This window comes from Bison bison, unplaced genomic scaffold (genome assembly GCF_000754665.1).
Source record: "Bison bison bison isolate TAMUID 2011002044 unplaced genomic scaffold, Bison_UMD1.0 scf7180017864333, whole genome shotgun sequence".
In the NCBI taxonomy this organism is placed as follows: domain Eukaryota; kingdom Metazoa; phylum Chordata; class Mammalia; order Artiodactyla; family Bovidae; genus Bison; species Bison bison.
In genome coordinates, this window is record NW_011494905.1 from 3893967 (window position 1) to 3911027 (window position 17061).

General features: G+C 39.4%; 1 protein-coding gene across 14 annotated transcripts in view; it reads left to right on the forward strand.

Annotated features, from left to right (window-relative positions):
• Positions 1-17061, forward strand: part of LPP (LIM domain containing preferred translocation partner in lipoma) — a 754364-nt gene that overhangs the window by 409924 nt on the left and 327379 nt on the right. The window lies entirely within an intron of this gene.

Genomic DNA, 17061 nt, shown 5'->3' on the forward strand with positions numbered 1-17061 from the left:
TTTAAACTTACAGTTTTTGAGTGCTTTAGGGAAGTTCTTATAGTCTAGAGAGGGATGTGAGAACATGGATTGCTTTATCCTCTTTTCGAGATGAGTATGCTGAAGAACAAGCTATGAAATGATTTTCCCTAGTTAGTTTTCTAATGTTGTAAAGTAAGTGATATCTAGTTGCCTCACATACATATGCCTAGATGTCAATTTTTGAAGTGATTTTTTTTGTTTTTAGGGCTTTTTTTTTTTTGGCGGGTTTTAAAAACCTACACTCTCTCCCAAGTGGAAGTTTCCAGTACTGGAAATCCATAAGGATCGATTTTCACACTGTATAGAATTTTTCTATGAAAGAAATCATTAGTGATTTTTTTCCCCCCACTCCTGTTGTTCTTTGGTATTGCCTCCCTTGGTATCAACTGTTTAGAAATATCAATTCTGTGGCATTGAAACATGTATAATATTATACGTGAAATGAATCACCAGTCCAGGTTCAATGCATGATACAGGATGCTCGGGGCTGGTACACTGGGATGACCCAGAGGGATGGTTTGGGGAGGGGTTTGGGAGAGGGGTTCAGGATGGGGAACACATGGCGGATTCATGTTGATGTATGGCAAAACCAATACAATATTGTAAAGTAATTAGCCTCCAATTAAAATAAATAAATTTATATTAAAAAATAAACCATTCCTTTTAAAAAAACAAAAAAAATAAAAATTTTAAATTTGAAAAAAAAGAAAGAAATATCAATTCTGTTTTGAAATACCCCATCAAATAATGACACATGTCAAGCCAAGAGTTTATTTATTTCTCTTTTCAAGATTATCAACTGTTTAATCTGATCATATAAAAGAAAAAACAAAACCTGGTGATATATTTATTCCCAAACATAGCTTTAAAAACAATATTTTGCCCTTACTTAGCACATGCTCATAACTCTTGATATGATTTCAACAGTGACATGCATCTTTCAGACACCATTAATAATGTTGATTTGGGAAGAGGCATTCTTTTGGGTAATTGCTTACAATTACCCAAAAGAATTACAGTTACAATCTTGGATAATTTGCTTCTTTTATTTTGCCTGATTCCTCACTTATAAAATGTGGATGTTGAAATATCCACATTTTATAAATGTGGATTTTTTTTTATAAATGTGGATTTTTAATATCACTATTAATTCACCTACTGAGAAATATCATATAGAGCGGGCTTTTATAGTAAGTGGCTCAGTGGTTTAGAATCTGGCTAACATTTTCATTTTTATTAAATCAGTTAATTAAATATAACTGAACATCTTATAGGTACTAGGCTTCACAATAGGGATGCAAGCAAATACGACCTCTGTCCTAGCAACTGAGGGGTTGAATTATAGTGAAAATCATAGATTTTTAACTCAGACTTTTTATAACAGTTTTTTTTGTTGTTATATAATTCACTTACCATACAATTCACTGATTCAGATGATTTTTAGAGATGACTACTACATTTACTCAACAAGTATTTTATGAACATACTGTGTGTGAGGAAAACTGTTTAAGTGTTGGGATTAGAGAGACTGACAGTAGTTCTACAAAACCTAGCTTCTCATACTGCGTGTCCATCAACAGACTGTTTTATTATTTTTTTTACTGAAGTGTAGTTCATCGACAGTGTTCATTAGTGTCAGGTGTGCAGCAAAATGGTTCAGTTTTGCATGCATATTTATCTATTTTTTCAGATTATTTTCCCTTAAAGTTTACTACTGAATATTGAGTATAGCTCCCTGTGCTATAGAGTAGTTCCTTGTTGGCTACCTATTTTATATATAGGTAGGTTTGCTTTCTATATCTATGGGTCTATTTAACAGACTTTTTATATAGTGTTGATGCCCAACGTTTGGTGTCAACAAAGGGTACTCAGGGCTTCTCAGGTGGCACTATTGGTAAAGAATTTGCCTGCCAGTGCAGGAGACACAAGAGACTTGAGTTCAGTCCCTGCATCAGGAAAATCCCCTAGAGAAAGGCATGGCAACCCACTCCAGTACTCTTGTCTGGAAAATCCCTAGACAGAGGAGCCTGGTGGGCTACTGTCCATAGGGTTGCGAACAGTCAGACATGAATGAAGCGACTTAGAGGGCATGCGCGCAAGTGTACTCTGGGGTCACAACAGAGGGACAAAGAAAATATACTCTGGGGAGACCTTGGGAGGTTTCTGAGAGGCTGTTATCTCTAAACAGAATCTGAGAAGTCTGTTGAGAGTTTTCTAGGTTGATGACTGGGAACCAAAGAGAGGGGAAAATGTTTTGGGAAGAGGAAAGAAACCTGCCCACACACAGAGGTGTGACATAGGTAACTCACAGCAGTTCAGTAGGGTTAGAGCAGAGGGGGTGGTATGAGGACAGTTTCTGTTGAGTCTGAAGGTCTGAGAGTGTGTCAGTGTGTGCCTTCATAGAAATGCGTGTGTCTTACTTTGAGGTCACAAAGGAGGATGAGGTCAGTGAGAGGATGTGACATGTGAGTTGAGTCACAAAGATGTCTAGGAGGGTTTTGAGGCAGTCTACAGTTAGTCCAGGCATAAGAACTGCAATTGTAGAAATCAAAGAATGGTGTTTTTAGCTGGGTAAGGAATTTGAAGGACTTGGAAGACGAGGTAAGTGAAACAAAGAAAGAATAGAGCCAAAATATTACATTGGTGAGAGTTGAAGGATAGCTTATGAATAAACTCCGTGCAATGCAATGAATTTGTACATTGTGCTCTTCATGCTGTAGGCAGCTGGGGGAGTAGGGGCCGAAGTTCGAGAGAAGACTGGAACTTTGAAGATTTGAGAAAAGAAATTAGAAGTATGCCTCCGAAAGATAACTCTGGCTATACTCAAATTGGAGGAGCCCTGGGTTGAGAATGAAAGTATGAGTAAGCCATCTCTACTGTTTAGTGTAGTGTTTATCTAGTTAACATTTTATGTAAATTTTACCTATCAATTTCCCTTTGCAGCAGTGGTCAACTGTTTCTAATATTAGGAAATTAATTTAAAGATATGGAAATGATAGCCAACATTCATTGAAAACATTCTGTATCACTTCCATGTATTAATTTAGTTGGTCCTCACAACAACTCAGTGAGGAAGCCTGTCATTTCAGCCCCATTGTACAGGTGAGATAGTGGTCTAGAGAGGTGAAACCTGAAATTTCTAAGCGGCAGAGCTGGTGTTTGAGCCACAACAGTCTAGCTCCTACGCCAAATTATAAGAATTAACAGATGAATGCATAATCAAAACTACTAACAGCAATGATGTTGATGAGGAATTTGGGTGCAGTTTTTTTTGTTTGTTTGTTTTTTATGACTCAGTGATTCAGGGATTTTTGCAACCATTACCCTGATCTAATCTTAGCACTTTTCTTCCATCTCAAAAAGAAATTTCATACCCATTTGGAGTCACTCTCTATTCTCATCTCCAACTCTTTATAACCTTGTACCTGCCTTAGTGGTCATCAGTCTTTAAGTGAATGTGATTTCACTTTAGTGACAGTCTGTTTTAAATAGTAGCAATCTGATAGCCTTACTCAGTAACTCAGGAGGGTAACACAGTTTGAACTCATAATTTCTAACATCTGCATATGAGCACTGTTCTCTGTTCTTAATTTAGGCAGAAAAGTGTAAAAGTGCCAGCCCCGTGTCAGTCACTGGTCATATGCACATGAGTAAGACCGCGCCAGGCCCCACACTTGAGTTCATATGTCTTTTGGAGACGCTGACACAGAAATAGACACATCATTGAACAACAATGGAGAATGGACTTCATCTAGAAATTTTGACATATTTGTTGAAGGACTTGTGTTAAACTTCTTTCTGCTGGAACCCATTGAATTGTTTATAAAAATCTAGACTGTATGAAGCATTTGGACTGCTTGGCATTTTGAGGATAAAATCCACACTGATGTTAGGAAAAATAAAACTCCCCATCCAGAATAGAGTAGTGATTGCCAGACATGAAATAGCCCAGCTGTGCAGTGACTTACAGGACAGTTGGTCTCAAGCAGAGAGTACTAGATAGGATGTGGCTGCACAAGTAACTGTAAGCCCTGAATTACTGTACCTATTTGGTAGCACATATATCTAAAATGGCTTAAAATAAAAATTGCAAATGCACCAGATTTGATCAATCTTAGCATTTCTTTTTCTTATTTTCTCAGTCCCAATTTAAAAATAAAATCCTCCTGCCTCATTTTCTTGTGTGCTAGTTAGTTAGGATTAACTGGAGTTCTCAACAGGAAAGCGATAGAGTAGACGACATTGTATAGTGGGTGAGAGCCCGGTGGAGATAATTATACAGTCACTCCCACTATATTACCCTTCAAAGAAACTGAGCCTAATATTCTCCTCCTAAGCAATTTAACCAACTTCTAAAAAAAGGTATAAGATATTATTTAGAGAATGAAATAGCTACTGTATATAATCAAGAGGGAGAATTATAGCAAATTATAATACTCATTTGATAAGTATATAAAGAGCTAGACTCAAAGCTTTGTATCATACCTCCTAAGTAATTGTTCAGTTGTGCTAACTGTCCTTTATAAAGGAGAGGAGATAAAGAACTGCTAAAAAAAAAAAAATCACCTGTTATACTTGTTCAGTAAGGTTTCTCCCTCTAGGCATAGATTAAATCTAATTTCATGCTCTGCAAGGATCAAGCACACATTTGGTCCTCAAATGTGTAATAGTAGTGATTTCTTTGGCTTTCCAAAGCTAATATCCATGTAGAAACGTAGACACTAGTAGAACTAAATGCAATTAAAATGTGTTTTAAGAGTATGTCTGTGTAAGTATAGATGTTATATACCTGTGTTCACTGATATTACATCCCAAAATTTTAAAAATATAGGGCTACATGCAGATTTTTTTCAATAATTCTTTGAAGATAATCAAAAGGAGGTTGAGACTTCTGCTAAATTGTCCATTTAGCAGTATATTAAAGTGTTGGCAGTAATAAGTGTTGGTTTGCTTTAAACAAGACAGACAGGTGTAAATTTTAAGAGGCTTAAGTGTGAACACTTTCTTTGAGTTTGTAATTCTTGTACTTCTACTGCCCCACCCCCTCAAAAAAAAAAAAAGAGTACTGATCTGATTGCTGTGATGAGAATCTGTACTATATAGTGGCTAAGAGCAGTTACTCGAAAGATGGCAGCTACCTTACATGGTCACACCACTTACTAGCTGTGTGACCTTCAGTAGGCAGTGTAATCTCTCCACGCGTCAGTTCCTGATTTCAAATGGCTGGAAGAAAATCCCGAGGGTAATTGTGGAACCCTCTTTTATCTTTGCTCTTGATGACTCAGTGAAGAGTATTATGGCAAAATTCATAGAACTTTCATGATTTTCCTTTGCAAGGTGGTTCAATAGGTTGAATTCTAAATGTGAAGAAGCTTTCGGAATGCTTCAGTTTGCTTCACACACATACACACACACATATGCATATGTGCAATGGAGTGACATTTTTAAAAGACTGTCTAAATCATCTAAGAATGTGTCTTTCAACAACAATAATAACTTATTTAATAACAAAACACTGTCATAATTTAAGCAACGATATTTTTTGTTTCTACTGGTGCAGTAACGGTACATTTTATAGTCAGTGACATCTTTTTTGATGGGACACTGTAAGCACCCAGAAAACATTAGCAATTCTAATTAGTATTTGGGTTGAGGTTAATGTGTCTACATTGTTAAAGGTAATGGTCTTAAGGCCTTTAATTTTAGAGTCAAGTGTGTTGAAAGAATATTTTGCATTTGCCACAAGTATACAGATACATCAGTAAGACTTGGATATTGTGCTAACTAAAGTTGAAATTCACATCTTCTGAATACCTACACATTTCTCCTTTCTCTTGATGATGAAGGTTAAATTGAATAATAGAAGTGAAAGCATTCTGTAAACCGAGGTTAAGAAATATCAGGATAGGTCAGGCAATGCTATGCTAACAACTATTTTCCAAATCTCAGTTCTTAAAACAAAAGCTATTTTTTTGCTTCTGTTATTTGTTCACTCTGGATCAGAATTTCTTTGCCGACTGATGGAATAGCCACCATCTCAAACATTGCTGCCACCATCTCAAACATTGCTGTCCCGCATCCCAGAGTAAAATGACACCACCCTTATGGCAGAAAGTGAAGAGGAACTAAAAAGCCTCTTGATGAAAGTGAAAGAGGAGAGTGAAAAAGTTGGCTTAAAGCTCAACATTCAGAAAACGAAGATCATGGCATCCGGTCCCATTACTTCATGGCAAATAGATGGGGAAACAGTGTCAGACTTTATTTTTTTAGGCTGTAAAATCACTGCAGATGGTGACTGCAGCCATGAAATTAAAAGACGCTTACTCCTTGGAAGGAAAGTTATGACCAACCTACATAGCATATTCAAAAGCAGAGACATTACTTTGCCAACAAAGGTTCATCTAGTCAAGGCTATGGTTTTTCCTGTGGTCATGTATGGATGTGAGAGTTGGACTGTGAAGAAGGCTGAGTGCTGAAGAATTGATGCTTTTGAACCGTGGTGTTGGAGAAGACTCTTGAGAGTCCCTTGGACTGCAAGGAGATCTAATCAGTCCATTCTGAAGGAGATCAGCCCTGGGATTTCTTTGGAAGGAATGATGCTAAAGCTGAAACTCCAGTACTTTGACCACCTCATGCGAAGAGTCGACTCATTAGAAAAGACTCTGATGCTGGGAGGGATTGGGGGCAGGAGGAGAAGGGGACGACAGAGAATGAGATGGCTGGACGGCATCACTGACTCAATGGACGTGAGTCTGGGTGAACTCCGGGAGTTGGTGATGGACAGGGAGGCGTGGCGTGCTGCAATTCATGGGGTCGCAAAGAGTCGGACACAACTGAGCGACTGAACTGAACTGAGGGTCTTGACCTCTCAATTGCATACTCTGGCCTGTAAGTAACACATGCAGACTTGTACTTACAGCGTTTCAGCCAAAATTCTTCATATGGCTCCATCTAGCCATAAGGGTGCCAGAAAGCAGAGCTGGAAATACTTAGAAAGCAGCATTGATGGCTACCACAAAGTTTGTAATAATAATAATAATTACGGCTCCTATATACCAGGAACTGTTTTTAATGCTTTTCAGGTGTGGAGTTCTTTAGTGCTCGTGACGTAGGTATGCTCGTGATTCCCATTGTACAAGTGGGCAGAAAAGTGGTAGATTAACCGCTGCAGAAGAGGAAGAGCAGGACTTTTACAGGATCTGTAGCATTGATATGTATATCAAACTATAATGAAATTGAATGTATTTTTTAAAATTGTAAAAGGAAGATAAAGTTGAGATTTTCTGAAAAACGAGAGAGTGGACTAAGTGATCCTTAAGACGTCCTAAAATTTCACCTGAATCCTTAAATGACCTGCAGAAAAGGTGACTCCCCTGTTTCTTTTGCTGCATCATCTTCAGAAGACATGGGCCCTCTCCTGACCAGCACACTTCTCTGTTAGCTCAGGAGAGGAGCATTGTCCCAGGAAATGAGCTGCCAGTGTTTCTGGGAATGTTCCCCTTTTGATTTATTTGAACTTTCTATTTGAGAATGTCAAACATATGTGTAAGTAGAAGATTATAGTGAACCCAGTGTTCCAAATGATCAGTTATCCTTATACAGTTATCAATGCCCACCCAGTCTTGCATGATTTAGCTTCTTAAGTTAATCTGGCCATCTATCAAATAGATGTTTGAACACAGACTGAGTTCCTCGAGTTTGTGGGGCTCAGAGAACAGGACTTCCAAAACAGAAAGCCAGTGACCAGTTGGCAGCTTTGTGATGAGTAGGCTTAGTGAGGACATGGGGAGGATGGGATTGAAGAGACTGATTTGAAGAGAGGGCATCCCTAATCAATACTTTAGACAAGTTTTCAAGCTGAGGATAAATGATGTGACAGTATTTAATCATTCATAAGACATTCTTCCAAGGTAAGTGGGGAAAGCAGAGATTTGTTGTTAAAGTGTGTCAAAATGATTGCCTTTCTCCCCAGCTAAAACTGTAGTCTTATTCACCACTGAGATAGTTAATAAATGGAGAGCGGACAGGTGATGTCTGTTATGGGGCAGTGCAGGGGAGCTCTGTGTTCTGGGCCCTACTGTCAGGCAGAGAATCCTCTGAACTGGAAAGCACACTGCTTGACCACCCTAGGCTTCCAAATCAGCGATATCCAGAGGGCCCTGGGTCATTGAACCTCCCTGTCCCTTTGAAAGACGCACATACTAACCACTCCGGGGCCTTACAAACCTCTTATAACATTCAATTAACAAATGTTCCTCAAATGCTGTGAGCTCCCCACTTGGATAGATGTGACTGAAATGTAAAGTACCTTTCACTGCCTTATTTATTGCTCCAGCAAACACGTTATATGTTGGCACCATTTATCTTCATTTTAATTTTATCTCCAACAAATATAGGCATTAATTTAAATCACATACAGAACATAACAGTTTTTATAGAGGCAAACTTATTCCAGTGTGCTGCATTTTAATATCACACTTTACCATCTTTTCTCACTTGATTCAAGAATAGTATCTCTTCCTGCCTCAGCATTTAAGCTGAGGACAACAGAAACTTTTTTTGTGCGTACATGTTCTTGCTCTCAAACTTCATCTTTCTCGCTGTTTTGCTGTTGATTGCCTGGAAGTTTGTGAGCATGAACACAGGAGTTTATTAGTGGTTTTCTTTCTCATTTTCCAGCTTAACTTCCCATTGTGTTTGTGGTGAGGGTGGTGGGGGTGGGGACCCAGCATAAGGAGATTTGTAGCTGAACTTAATTCTAGGTACCTGTTCTAACTGAAACACACAATGGAAGGTATCCCTGCCTCCTGAAATTGACTTTTTTTTCCAAATGGAAAATTTCCCTTTCTCCCTTTTTCTTCATAACTTACTTCTGCAGGAGCAGAGTCTCTCCCCTGAGGGGAAACAGGCTAAGTCAGCTGCTGTATTTATGACCACGAACCATTCCAGTTAGCTGCTACCCACTAAGCAAGGGCAATTTCCCAATCCTTAATTTGTGGCCTGCAAAGCTGTTGTCCCTCTTCATTTAAGACTTGCCGGATTGACTCTGACATGGCAGCATATTCCCAGAAGTCAGGGCTACAGAGGCAGGAATAACATAAGCACAACCATTAGACAATGTGGATTTAAGCCATTCCAGGATCCTTTGGGAAGCTTTCAGGGACTTTCCCTCCAAAGCACTAAACTGAAAAGAAAACAAAACTTACTGTTCTAGTTTTTTAGGTTTCTGAATATCTAGTTTAGAGACATCTGTCATACCCCCCACCCCTTTTTTTTAAACATTAGAGTTTAAATGTACCAGTTTAAGTTCTCTGTTTTATCCTTATAACATCCCCAGGTGAGGGATGCCATAATTGTGCTCATTTTACAGATGAGGAAACAAGGCTTAGAGAAGTTATTTTGTATTTTTATTTTTTTCTGAATTCATGCAGCTGAGACATGGCAAGGCCAGGGTTTTGAATCCAGACCACTTTCTCCAATTTGCTTTTGCTATAGCTAGCTCTCTTAAGCTTCAATTCTTGACCTCTTGTTTGATGCAGACTCTCCCCAAACCCTTAATCTTTGTGTTACTAGGTGCATTTTATCTGTGGCAAGAATACGGTTACCCTGGAAACCCACTAGCTAGAATGGCAATCCAATTATAGCACCACTGCTCCGGTTTTATTAAATTAGCATTGCTGATGACGTGGACTTCTTGATGGAAGGATGCTCAAAAGTGGGTTCTCACCAGTTGTCCTTGCCTCTTAGGACCCTTTGGGGTCATTATTCTACTCCACCAAACCAACAAACAAAAAGTCCTCCTTTGGGTGATGGATTGAATTTGAGAGAGAAATTGGGATTGTTTTTTTGACCATGGGCTTTTAGCGGTGGATGAAGATGTATGGAAGTGCATGGAAAGAAGCCTAATTAAATTCTGCCTGCCCTTTGAGTAGCCACGCCCACCCCACCACAGTCTGCTGATTTAGGACTCTGATATGAATGGCGGAGGCTCATGGACATCTGTTTGTGTGGTTCTTAGCCTGTTGGTTATATCCAGACTTGATTCAGAAAAATGTGCAGCTCTTTGATATTCTTTGGCCCTTTACAGACTTTTGATGGATCAAGAATTTGCTTTGACGGACACTGATTCATTGATGAGCTTCCTTTAAGCACATAGAATTTAAATAGTGTTGAATATTATCAGTGCTTAGCCCAGTGACACCAGCTTGGAGGAAATGATGCTCTTTATGCCAGTGGGCTCTCAGCTCCCTGAGATGGTAACTGGTAGGCTGGCAAAATGCTGTGTTACTTTCTTCCACCTATCAGGTACTGCACCAGGCGCATACCACCTATTACCTCGGTGAATTTCATCAGCTCTGTTATTAGCTCTGTTTTATAGAGGAGGTAAAGGATAAGTTAGAACAAATGGCCTGCTTATGTGAAGGGTTCTGAGGTTATGATGGTGAGTTCTGAGCACCAGTTCCTAGCTTGCACCCCAGTGTTTTCTTTATACCATAGTGTGTCAAGATGGATCTTCTCTAAATATGAATTTTTAAGTTCTAATGCCAGAACTGTTTTTATCTTGAAAAGAGTGTGGGCATATCCTGTCTAGAAGGATGGTAACCAGGGAGGAGAGTGGACTGCATATTACTATGTAACTCTGGAGAAGGGATATTCCCATGACTCTCTCTATCACCAGGGAGCAGGTCTCCAGAATCACAAATTCAAAATGATGAAGAGAATTATGAATCTTTATAAAGCATTCTACAGTCTATGTTAGCTTTTTCACTTATCAGTAATTAAAGACATTCACTGAAGTTCTGGCTTCCCCATTTACTGGCCTGATTACTTCAACTAGTATGGTTGATGCCTTCATTCCTCATTTCCCTGTGAGAAAAATGGAACACTAATAATATTGGATAAGTATATTGGGTTGTGAAGAAATGAGTAAGAATTATGTTCCCAGATGCAAAAAAGGTAATCTCATGGAAGGTGGTAGTGTTCCTCTTGTGATTACCCAGCGATCCACCTCTCTACCCCAATATTGTCTGATTGTTTAAAACTTAATCTGAGAGGATCTTTGATATTCCTTATGTGTAACTGTAGGGACTTTCATTTTAAAATCCTGATTCTTGGTGTTATTACTCTGACAGCAAATTCTTCTCTAATTACTCCATGTGAAAGGAGAAATAATGCCTTTGAAACCTCTATTATATTTTCTCTTAATTAGATGTGAATCTATATATTATTTGAATTGTGACATATATTTTCATAAATATACTAGTATATGTGTATTTTACAACATTTAAAGTTACAGATACACTAACAGTCATTTCTGGAGTCACAGGAAAAAGACTTCTTTCTTATACTTCTACAAGTTTTTAAAGTTTTTATAATTAATCTACTTTATTTTGTTCTTCATTTATAATATAATTTATATAAATGCTTTGGTAGATGTATATAAATATTTATTTCATAACTTTGTATAAATATACGTATATATGTATACACACACGCACATACAGTAGGGCTTCCGTGTGGCTCAGATGGTAAAGAATCTACCTGCAATGGTAGCGGAACTAAGATCCTACATGTCTAGGGGCAATTAAGTTCATGCACACCACAACTAGAGAAGACCCGCAGGCTGCCACAAAGATAAAGAACGGCCAATATAAAGCCAAACAATCAAACAACTGCCCACCCTCCTCCCAAATAAAACCCAATAAACCCAATTAACATGTACAGGGGGTAAATTTTTAAGCTATTAAATTTTTCCTCCTTCCCCTCTTCCTCCCTTTCCCCCTTCTCTTCCTCTTTTTTCCATCAGCCTATTAATTTATCACCTAACCATCCCTCCATCACTTTCTTCTTTCTTTCGTCTCTGCCCAGCACCTTTTACCTTTTTAGCACTTTTTAGAATAGAAACTGAAAATAATCTTGATCTTAAACATAACGTGTTAGAAAAATTGAATGTGTTTTTTGAGAAGAGATATCTTGTCCTTGTATCCACCTATCATTGTGATACTTGAACCTGTCTCAAAACAGAAGTAGAACTATGATTTTTAACACTAATTTCAATCTTTAGTGAATAGACTTTCCTTTCCCAACCACCCTGATGAGAGAGAACAGAACACTTAAACACAAGTCTGGTAGTTCTGATACCACTTACCCAAGTTGAGTGCCTTTTATGGTTCCCAGTGGCCATGATGATTTCTATTCCTTTTCAAGTTTGTAAGATCTTGGTTGGTAATTTTTGTAGCAGCCAGGAGTTTGGGTCCTAGTAACTGAACCTTATACCCTTTTTTTTTTTTTTCCTTCCTCTCCAGGTGTCTGCTCTGGGACCACCTTGCTCTATTTATCCTTTTTTGTATGGTGTTTCCCTTGTCAATTCATGTAATGCTGTTCATTTTAGTTATTAAGATATGAATTTAATCCAGTGAAGGGGGCAAGTATGTATGTGTCTCTCTGAATTTTTTAAAGGGGAATAATATTTCTCACTTGAGGAAACTGGCTTTCACAGTCCATCCTCTAACTTTTTTCTTTTTTCAATTTGAACTGGCCAACTAAGGAGATCACATTTAGTACTTGCTAGTTGATACTTACCTTCTCCCATTCTGAGTGAGTCCTCCTGTGGCCCCCTCTCCCAAAGGTGCACTGAGTCACAATGCGATTAGCAGCTGCCTGTGCACTCTTGCACATGGCACACTAAACCATGGGGTGTTCAAGGTTCAGCTTAGGAAGGACTTTCAGGAAAAGATGGAGACCCTTTCCCTACTCCAATCATTGAATAGTTGCTTGTAACTGGTATTAATGTTATAAATGATTGTCTCTAAGTCTGTCTCAGTTCCAACCCAGATGGAGTTTTGATTTTAGAAAATCATTCAGTAAAATGTATTTCCTGTGCCTGGTAGTCAGTGATCACTTACCAAAAAAAGTGGGGGGGGTGGGAGAATAAAAATAAACTTATGATAATTCACATACACTTAACCTTTACTGAGTGAGTAATACCAAAAAGGGAATGAAGCACGCTCTGCTGACCAGCATTTCCAAATGGATTCCAGGAATGTGGTTAGAGTTGCCAAAGTAATCTCTGAATCCTGCCAAAAGCTTCCTTTGGGATATTTTTTAGGTTAGGGAAAGCGAGGGATATGAAGGTGTGTATATGAATATGTTTTAAAATTTTCTTACCAGCAGTGCATGGTGAAAAGAACACTGGCTGAAAATTGGAAAACCTGCATTCTAGACCTGTGCTGTGTGCTGTGCTTGGTCACTCAGTTGTGTCTGACTCTTTGCGACCCCATGGACAGTAGCCCGCCAGGCTCCTGTGTCCATGGGATTCTCCAGGCAAGAATACTGGAGTGGGTTGCCATGTCCTCCTCCACGGGATCTTCCCAACCCAGGGATCAAAGCCAGGTCTCCTGCATTGTAGGCAGATTCTTTACCATCTGAGCCCACTAGGGAAGCCCTCGTTCTAGACCTGGAATCATGTAATCTCCATCATACTGGAAAAGTTACCTACCTTCCTGGGAATTTTATTTATCATGTGTAAAATGAGGATGTCAGACTAAGATCTTTCTTTTTCATCATTGATAACCTGTGCTTTCAGTTCAGTTCAGTCACTCAGTTGTGTCCGACTTTTTATGACCCATGAACTGCACCACCCCAGGCCTCCCTGTCCATCACCAACTTCCAGAGTCCACCCGAACCCATGTCCATTGAGTCGATGATGCCATCCAACCATCTCATCCTCTGTCGTCCCCTTCTCCTCCTGCCCTCAATCCCTCCTAGCATCAGGGTCTTTTTCAATGAGTCAGCTCTTTGCATCAGGTGGCCAAAGTATTGGAGTTTCAGCTTCAACATCAGTCCTTCCAATGAACACCCAGGACTGATCTCCTTTAGGATGGACTGGATGGACCTCCTTGCCGTCCAAGGGACTCTCCAAGAGTCTTCTCCAACACCACAGTTCAAAAGCACCACAGTTCAAAAGTTCTTCAGTTTTCAAAAGTTCTTCAGCTTTCTTTATAGTCCAACTCTCACACCCATACATGACCACTGGAAAAACCATAGCCTTGACGAGACAGACCTTTGTTGACAAAGTAGTCTCTGCTTTTCAGTATGCTGTCTAGGTTGGTCATAACTTTCCTTCCAAGGAGTAAGCATCTTTTAATTTCATGGCTGCAATCACCATCTGCAGTGATTTTGGAGACCAGAAAAATTAAGTCAGCCAGTTTCCACTGTTTCCCCATCTATTTCCAATGAAATGATGGGACTGGATGCCATGATCTTAGTTTTCTGAATGTTTAGCTTTAAGCCAACTTTTTCACTCTCTTCTTTCACTTTCATCAAGAGACTCTTTAGTTCTTCTTCACTTTCTGCCATAAGGGTGGTGTCATCTGCATATCTGAGGTTACTGATATTTCTCCCAGCAATCTTCATTCCAGCTTGTGCTTCCTCCAGCCCAGCATTTCTCATATTGAACTCTGCATATAAGTTAAATAAGCAGGGTGATAATGTATAGCCTTGACATACTCCTTTTCCTATTTGCTTTAGATTATTCCATAACAGAAAGACCATGCATGTTCATTGTGTCACTGAGTTAACTAAACTAAAATAAATGAAACAACAAGAACAAAAGCAACCTCATTTAAAAAAAAAAAGAAAAACAAGTACATATACAGTATTTCTAGTTAGTCAAGATGCAACAATTCTGAATCTAATATTTTTAAAGACCTTGTCAAATTAAGAGCTCACGTTCAAGCGCTTGGGTTATGCAAACAATAGTACCATATGCATGGCAACTGACAAGGCACCAAGAGCTATTTTACCAAAATTCCTCTCGTATTTCTTAAAAGAATAATACTACCAATGTTGTAGTATTGTTTTTCTCAATAGATCCCCTCCTTTCCATTAAAAAAATTAGGCCCCAAACATTTAGTGTTTATTTATAATTATAAGCAGATAAAACCTATAAAGAATTGAAGTATCAGTAATGCCTAAAACCTCTCTCTCTTCAATTGTATGTTTTTCTCCATTGTTATTGCTATCCATCTCTGCCCTGTCCCTGATTTTAATTACTTCCCTTTGTATGTAGAGTATGAAGAATTTGTGTTAGCTTTCTTTGTCTTGTAGTCGCTGCCCCTCTTCTCATGGGACAGCTGAAACTTTCCAAGGGTTCCAGGAAGTCCCCATCATGAACGACCCCTGGGGAGATATATTGCTAGTGTTCTTGGATTATAGTAGGAAGGCATCTCTTTTCAGAAGCAACCTTAAAATTTTGTTTAGGGTGGAATCAGAATGTAGCAAGAATGGTCTACAAATAGTCTTGCAGCAATTTTGGCAGACCTTACGAATGGTTTGTTTTTTACCAAAAGTCAAAGATCAGCCAGTGTGACTGGTGATGCCTAGAGAAGGTGCATTAGTCAGTGTTTTACCAGAGCTGTTTCTGCTGCATCGCTTCAGTCGTGTCCAACTCTGTGCGACCCCAGAGACGGCAGCCCACCAGGCTCCCCCGTCCCTGGGATTCCCCAGGCAAGAACACTGGAGTGGGTTGCCATTTCCTTCTCCAATGCATGAAAGTGAAAAGTGAAAGTGAAGTCGCTCAGTCGTGTCCGACTCTAGCGACCCCATGGACTGCAGTCTACCAGGCTCCTCCATCCATGGGATATTCTAGGCAAAAGTACTGGAGTGGGGTGCCATTGCCTTCTCCGACCAGAGCTGTTAGGAGATACATATAAGAAATTCATTGCAAGTAATTAGCTTTCATGATTGAGTGGGCTGGCTGAGCAATCCAACATCTGTAGCGTTGGCTGTTAGGAGGGGCAGGCTGGAACTTTTCTAAAAGAGTTGACACTACTGTCCACAGGTAGACTTTTCTCCTTTAAAGAAGTCTCAGCTTTGATCTCAAGACCTTTCAGCCTTCAATCAGGCTAACCCACATCATCTGGGATAATCTCCCTTACTTAAAGTGAATGGTTTATGGACTTTAAGCACTTACACAAAATGCCTTCACAGCCATACCTAGGTTAGTGTTTGAATAACTGCAGATACTATAGTCTAGCAAAACTGACACAGAAAACTCATTATCACAGAAGGCCAGCTATTTTCTATAATAGATAAATCTGTGGTAGACAAAACAAGGGCACTGAGAGGTCAGAAACAGGGAAGGCAGGAATGATGTAGGAGGAGCCTCAAGAATCCCAGATTCATCATCAAGATTGGGGCTGGGAATGATGGTAGATGTAGGGGACAGTGAATATGGACAGACGAGTGTTCTACCTCATGCTTGTTGAGAACTGAAAAGGCTTTGCCTACCTGCTCTGGGAATAGAACTGTTGCTTGTCAAATAGTTCCTGTTAGTTCTAAGTTCCAAACAGCAGAGCTGATGGTAGTTCTTCCATGTTCTTTACTGAGTTAAAATTTAGTAACCTATTCATATGCTTCTTCAGTGTCAAAAGCATTTGCTAAAATGCCTTTTCCTTTACATTGCTATCATCCTCTAACCTCCTGGTCCTGGTGGTCACTTACTGACCTCCTGGCAAATGGCTCACTGTTTGTTCTCTGGGTCCAGGCTCTCAGTCTTGTTGGAAGAGTTCAGGCCTCAACTTGCTGGCTTAGTCCTTTGATCTCTTATCTCCTGTGACTCTTCTCTCCACTCAACTGTAGCCACCTGTCCCCAGATTACACCCTGGATCTTGTCATTGATTGGTTCATTAATCAAACAATTGAAACAAAACAAACAAAAACCCAACCCTGGATTGTTCCAGCTCTTAGACAACTCCTGCTCTACTCCTCTTCAGTATCTTTGCTTTCCATTGTCTTTATTTCTATTTCCCCATCAGCCCCTGACTATTTCTTCTTACCCATTTTAGATTCTCTTGTTCAATACTTCAGCCCATTCTTTCCACTGTTGACTTTCTTTCGGTCAGCTTTTTTCCCGGAGTTTCACTTCGTATACCTACCCTGTTTCACCCGACAGCACGCTTAGGCCGTCTTGCCAACTTTTCTAGGTTTTACGGATCATGCTGCCTTGGTTTTCTGCCTTCTTTTCTGAACAATTCCACT